Consider the following 6,985-nt stretch of genomic DNA (forward strand, 5'->3'; position numbering starts at 1 on the left):
ATAGAACAATTGACCTTCAATAATTAGTTGTCACTGTGTTCACCACAACCAACATGCTGCATCTCTGTTTAGGGGTCAGTGGTCTAAAATGAGTCTCTCTGGAGAGAGAGAGGAGGGGGGCCCTGCCTCTAAAATGAGTCTCTCTGGGGAGAGAGAGGAGGGGGGCCCTGCCTCTAAAAGGAGACTCTCTGGGGAGAGAGAGGAGGGGGGCCCTGCCTCTAAAATGAGTCGCTCTGTGGAACATGACACCAAAGCTAAGAGGTGAGATGTTGTTTAAGAACTTATAAAGAGTTTCTTTCTAAAATGTTCTTCACATTTGCTATTTTTCATCAGAAATGATTGCTTATGGGTACCTTCATGTGTCAAAAATGTTGACAATATTACCATTATATCAACACACTCTTCACTCCTGTTTAAACCAAAAAGGGTTCTATCACTTGCTTAATATATGGAACCAATGAAAGTTTTACATAGAAACCTGTTATAGGGTTCTTTGATCAGAACTCCAGAGGTTCTTCACTGAACCAAAATGGTTCCATATAGAACCCTGCATGGTGCCATTTATGAATTATGGCTACTAGTATTAAATAGGAATATTTGTAGCTAAGAATGTAATTTATATGAAAATAGGAATGGTTGAAAAATCTGAATGTTCATTAAAATTATCCTTAGAAATAGCAGTGCTGGGGATTTGGAAAGCCATAGTCAGTCAATCAGCAATAGAACAATACTCTTATGAAAAATATGTATCTTTAACTTACAGTCTGTGCGACTAGAAAGGTTAAAAATGCATCGAAGACATCACAGCACAGTTGAAAAAAATATGGCAGGTGGAAATCAAAAGAGGATGTTCTACGGAGATAGGTGGGCGGGGCTGAGAGTAGCAGAGGGGTGGGATTAAAAAAGATCATGATCGGTAATAGTCAATACTGTAAACACTATAGATGTCTGAGTACTATCTATCCAAAATGTAATGTGTATAATTAATTATTATTATATATCTAAGAAATGAATTACTGTGTATAAAAGTATTGTATGGGGGGTAGAATTGATCTTGGTTATATGCAAACACACTGGTGGCCAGGGAGGCATCTCTTTGTTTGAACGATGGCCCACGTCAACTCTGGCTGACTTCTTTACAATACAATACATTACAATACAGTACAACTTTGTCCATTAGTTACAGCAAACAACAAGAACATGTATTCTGCTCCGTTCTTAACCCACCCAAACAGCAGACCTCACACATACAGTTGAGACCAGCACAGGTTCAAGCTGCAGTGCAGCGCCCCTGGATGGAGAGCATGTTGTGGGGTTAAGGGCCTTGCTCGAGGGCCCAACGAAAGGTGAATGTTTTGAGGACATGAACACAACAGCCCTCCAGTGATCAGATCAATTCCGCCCGTTCTTTCCAGCGCCTGGCCCGGGATTCAAACTGGACACTTTTCGGCCACAGGTCCAACTCATTTGCCAGACTGAGCAAAACATAGATAGATGGTGTGTTAAAAGTCATGGAATGATTAACTAGGCTATTGAATCACCAACACTTACTATACATCATTATTATACAGAAATCATTGTCAAAAGCTGAAGAGAAACTGTTCCATGTAGGTCTATATTATTTATGGATTGATCATATAGAAATATAGAAACATTATTTAAACTACTCCAAAGCAATTACATGTGGCACAGGAACCACTGACTCGCTGCATTATTCTATAGTATTATCAAGACACCTGCTGTTAACTCTTAACTGGTTAGGACAGCTCATGAGGTGTCCTAAATATCTACCGACTAGGTGGGACTAGAGGCTTCATGCATAACTTTAATTTATACCCATAAGAGTAGAAGTCTTTATTCTCAGCACTTATACGACACATTTTCTACTCTGAGATACTTTGTGGATATGGGCCCAGATCTTAAAATATTGTTATAAAAAAACGTTGAATGTTTGTTTTACATATAAAAAATTTATAAATGAATAATACTAATGTAAGCCAGTGTAAAGACTGGGTTTAGTTTATTGTGTGGCTCAGCTCATGTCCGCGTTCTGGAACTGTCCGTGTCCCCGTACGGTTTGGCGCCAAGCATATTGTCCAGTTACGCGCAGAGTGGGCTGAGGTGATGTTGGGGAATAACGACGGAGTTCGTTACAGTGTTGAGACGCCGAAGTTTATTGTTCAATTAGCTTTTTTGCGTAATGGTCAGTGACAGTATGAGTGTAGCCAGATCCTTTTCACTCGCTATCCTTGTTTCATCTTGTGTGGTTCACCGGATTCGTCATCATCCTCGAGGGACAGACGAACGACCTGCTAGCTAGCCAAGCTAGTCGGTACAGCTAGCTAAGCTAGCTACTCTACCAGCAGCATCCTAGTTATCCTAGCTACCACTACATCATCACCGGCTGCCTGCATTTCTTGTGGACCGATGGAGCTCCCTGGTTGTTTCTTCCACCTGTTAAATACCATGGAGGGCTTCTCCCTCTCTCGTTGACGGATGCTGGCCTACGCTCCCTCTGTCTGGTTCTCCTCTCTTCACTAGATGGACGGTAACTTTAGTGTTTAACCCCTCTGTGTCCAAGGACAGAACTTTTGAATATTATTTTTGGGGCGCCTCAAGTGACATTTTTTACAATGTTTATTTCTGATAAAATTAGTTCATTGCATCCGCCATGGAGCCCAGTTTCATAATATTACATTCTGTCCCTGGTTATGAAGTAATCGCGAAAAAAACAGTCCTTATGTTTGGGCAGTTTTCACCCTACCAGCTACTATTACTTCTATTGAGCTCCGGTGACACCGACTCGCCTTCAGAACATTCTATTCCCAGCCCATTGTTCTGCGTCACAATGCCAGCTTCACTATTGTTATCAATGAGACCTGCCTGCGTTAACCCTGTAGGTTTACCTCAGGTAACTTATTATTAACAAGATTACGGCTACTTGGTGAGCGCTAACCCTGTAGGTTTACCTCAGGTAACTTATTATTAACAAGATTACGGCTACTTGGTGAGCGCTAACCCTGTAGGTTTACCTCCGGTAACTTATTATTAACAAGGTTACAGCTACTTGGTGAGCGTTAACCCTGTAGGTTTACCTCAGGTAACTTATTATCAACAAGGTTACGGCTACTTGGTGAGCGTTAACCCTGTAGGTTTACCTCAGGTAACTTATTATTAACAAGGATACGGCTACTTGGTGAGCGTTAACCCTGTAGGTTTACTTCAGGTAACTTATTATTACCAAGGTTACGGCTACTTGGTGAGCGCGCACCCTGTTCACCTGAGTACATGTTGTGGTCACCTATAGTGAGGTGAGACACAGTTTTAGAGGCGATGGCTGGCGGATAGCCATCAAACATTAAACATTTTCTGGTCATGGTTAACCATATTAGTTTTAAGAAAAAAGTGTACAATCTAAACAAAACGCATGTCCCTGTCCTCTTTTTCAAGATGTGGCCGATTTAAACAGCCAGAAGACATTTTTTAATTAAGAAATAAAAATTGTTTTGATGACTTGTTGTTTCTAAATGGCTGCTGGGTAATTTGATATGCATCGAAATCTTCGTTCGTAGGCATCAAATTGAGCGAATGCTGCGCAGGTTCACTGAGTTAAAAACCAAATGGGTATAATGGGGTGATTGTTGTCTAATCAGGTGGTCTAGCTAATGGATTTGTAGATCTGACACAGTTGCTACCTCAGATTATGAGCCTAGCAAGTGTCATATAGCTCAGTTGGTACAGCATGGCGCTTGCAACGCCAGGGTTGTGGGTTCGTTTCCCACGGTGGGCCAGTATGAAAATGTATGCACTCACTAACTGTAAGTCGCTCTGGATAAGAGCGTCTGCTAAATATGTAAAATGTAAATGTAAAAAATGTAATGAATGAGTTATGTAGTACCCACAGATGGCCAAAGGGAGGCGCAAGAGTGCTATAAACCCATACAGTTTTTTGCCATAAAAACCCTAAACCTAACAATCAATCAAATGTATTTATAAAGCCCTTTTTACAGCAGCAGATGTCACAAAGTGCTATACAGAAACTCTTACCCTACTTATAACCTATTTTAGCCGTAACCCCTAATTCTAGGGTAGGGTAGCCTAGAACACTTTTAGAAACTATTTTAGTAATAATATTATCTTAATAAATACAATTATAGTATTAAATAGTGTTTTAATTATTTTGTTGTTATTTTATTATATGTATAATAGCAAGACAGAGCACTTGATAAATAAGACACATTTGTTTTATTTTTCAAATGTGGTTTGAATTGGGTGACCTAGTAACCTCTGTGTGAAAGTCCAGCAATTGGCGTGGGGCAGGTTTGAGACTGATCTAATACACTTTATTTCTCAGCTGCCTCACCAACGTCTGTACGTGAATTAATAACTTTTAATAGCTAAATATTTCCAATAGATGGCAGCATAAGACCACGAAGCATCAGTTATAGGCTACAAGCAGCAATATGATTGACATAAAATAGCATGCAACCAAATACTATATGTCCCATGATTTTCTGAAATGGTCACTCATTACTTTAGCTAGCTATATATCTCGTATTAGGCTTGTGATGCTTTTGGAAGGACAATTAAATAGTGACTATAGCAGGTGTTGAACCCCGGGTAAATAATCACTAGTCAGATGCTCCAACCTCAACCCTAGTATACATGCATTTTTAAATATCTAATATTACGATTAAACAACCTCGGAATAGATAAGACAAGAGTGCGTCTTCCAGCCCACCAATGAATTACATCATGCAACCCTCGTGGTTAGCAAATGTACCTCAACATGCCCCTCGCTTGTGCCAAAAGGCAGAGTGCTCGCTGCTGGTTGATGAATCTGACAATGAATGTACTAGGAAAATACGTTTTTTCTTGACCAGAGGTGACTAAATTAATGTTCAGGCTTATTGATAATCATTATAGTAATGAAGTATAATTTCAAAACATGAGCATAAAACAGGTAATAATAAACATGAATCATCATTATATTATTTCACAGTAATCTGTTAAATGCTTTTTCAGTCGTTCCTCTTGCGTTAGCAGTGTGGAAAGGAACAGTAAAAAGTGTGTGCAGGAGTTTTCCTGTGAGGGGGAGTGGTGGTGTATCCAGGGAGAAAACTAAACTAACCTTCTGAAATGTCATTCGTGGTCTTATGCTGCTATCTATTGGAATTATTTAGCAACTGCAGTACTACTGAATAAAGAATATCCTTACTAAAGTAGTAATTACTCAGAATTGCAAAAAATGACATTTTCTAGTTCATTTTACCACTTACGACCATAACATAACAATTTATAGCATAACAAACAATGAAACTGACATAAACCAAAAACACCATACATTTAGTTAACTATATATATATATATATATATATACTATTTATTTAGATGGGTGACATTATCTGCCAAAGTAACACCACTGTAGATAAAGAAGAGCTCTCCAGTAGGTGTACCAAAACTTTCAAAGGCCATTTTCTCAAAATTGAGGTTACAAGTTTATCATCTTTCAAAGCATAATTACTTTCCCATTGTTCCTCAACTGTAGTGTATGATATACCTTTTTCTAGCTGAGTCTCTAATTTTATCCAATGTAAAAAACACAATTTCCAATTTTGCTACATAATATCGAGCCGGTCGGTCACATTTGACTGTGTAAAACCTAGCAGTACTACTTATTTCTCTGAGAGTGAGGCAGATATATATTATTACTGTGTAAAACCTAGCAGTACTACTTATTTCTCTGAGAGTGAGGCAGATATGTAGCATTTTGCAAAAAAACATGCTTATTTGTCTCTCTGAAATGAAACCATCAAGTGATAGATTTTAAACAAATACATGTCTGTCATTGAACAACCCCATGCCATGATTAGATGGTGAAAAAACACACCTATCTCTTTCATAATTTCTTTAAACAATAAAAGCTAATTTACCAACATTTCTGAAAATGGATATATAGCGTTTTGGAATGAAACTCTTGTTTCTCCATCTGAGCTCAGAGTAGATGAGAGATGTAATGTTTGTCTCTGTTGTGCTGAAGCCCAATCAAGCAGGAGAGACCACCCTCCCCTGTACCCAGCTGTGTGTCCATGAAGAGTGACCAGTCTATGAGTCCTCCTATATTCTTCAGAGAGGGAGACTTTTCTACTGAACAAAGGTAAGAAGAACTAATGGGTCATGGTCAGTGAGTTAAACAACACTGTCTCTAGTCATTTCTCCTCTCCCATTTTCCCATTTATTTTTGTTGTTTTCATAATCCATTGGCTAATCCTTTTTTTCCATTTTCATAGTCCTGAAACAATATTAAACTAACACAACATTCCCTCCCTGTGTGTGTGTGTGTGTGTGTGTGTGTGTGTGTGTGTGTGTGTGTGCACTCCCTGGATGAGGAAATGTAATCTCATGTTTTGTCAACAGAAACCAACAGGAGAGATCAGAGTCAAATATTCGCAGTGGTCAGTTTTCCCAGAGTCATCAAACAGACCTGGCCTCCATATTCAGTGTATGTGGTCCTGTTATGTACATTTGTTTTTTGTTTACCTCAAGTAAAGTTGATCTGTCAATCATTCATTCATGTGTTAATGAGAAAGCATTTAGTATATTACTTAACTTATTGACTTGATTTATTTCAGTTGCTTGAAGAGAATATTATGACATTTGTGAAGAACGAGCTCAAGATGTTCAAGAGGATTCTTAGTCCAGAACTCCCAGAAGGCTTTGAGAGTCAGAAGCAGGATAAGGAAGTGGTGGATGCTGAAGATGAGAAGCAGGAGAGCAGTGCCAGAGAGGGGGCTCTGAAGATCACACTGCACGTCCTGAGGAAAATGAACCAGAAGGAGCTTGCTGACACACTGGAGAAAAGTAAGAGCTGTCTGCCTCATGTTGAATGCTGTTTTATAACAAAGGTTTAAAAGCTGTAGCTAAAGTACAGCTAAAGTAGCTGTGTAACTCAATTATATTGTAGCAGCCTTAACACAACACCTAG

General features: G+C 39.1%; 1 long non-coding RNA gene across 1 annotated transcript; it reads left to right on the plus strand.

Moving 5' to 3' along the window:
* Positions 1–243: 243 nt before the first annotated feature.
* Positions 244–6,671, plus strand: LOC123483083. Its single transcript, XR_006658057.1, has 4 exons — positions 244–261; positions 6,041–6,157; positions 6,418–6,502; positions 6,633–6,671. It is a non-coding gene; the product is annotated as an uncharacterized LOC123483083 (long non-coding RNA).
* The last annotated feature ends 314 nt before the right edge of the window (positions 6,672–6,985 follow it).

Source organism: Coregonus clupeaformis, unplaced genomic scaffold (genome assembly GCF_020615455.1).
Source record: "Coregonus clupeaformis isolate EN_2021a unplaced genomic scaffold, ASM2061545v1 scaf0019, whole genome shotgun sequence".
Classification (NCBI taxonomy): Eukaryota; Metazoa; Chordata; class Actinopteri; order Salmoniformes; family Salmonidae; genus Coregonus; species Coregonus clupeaformis.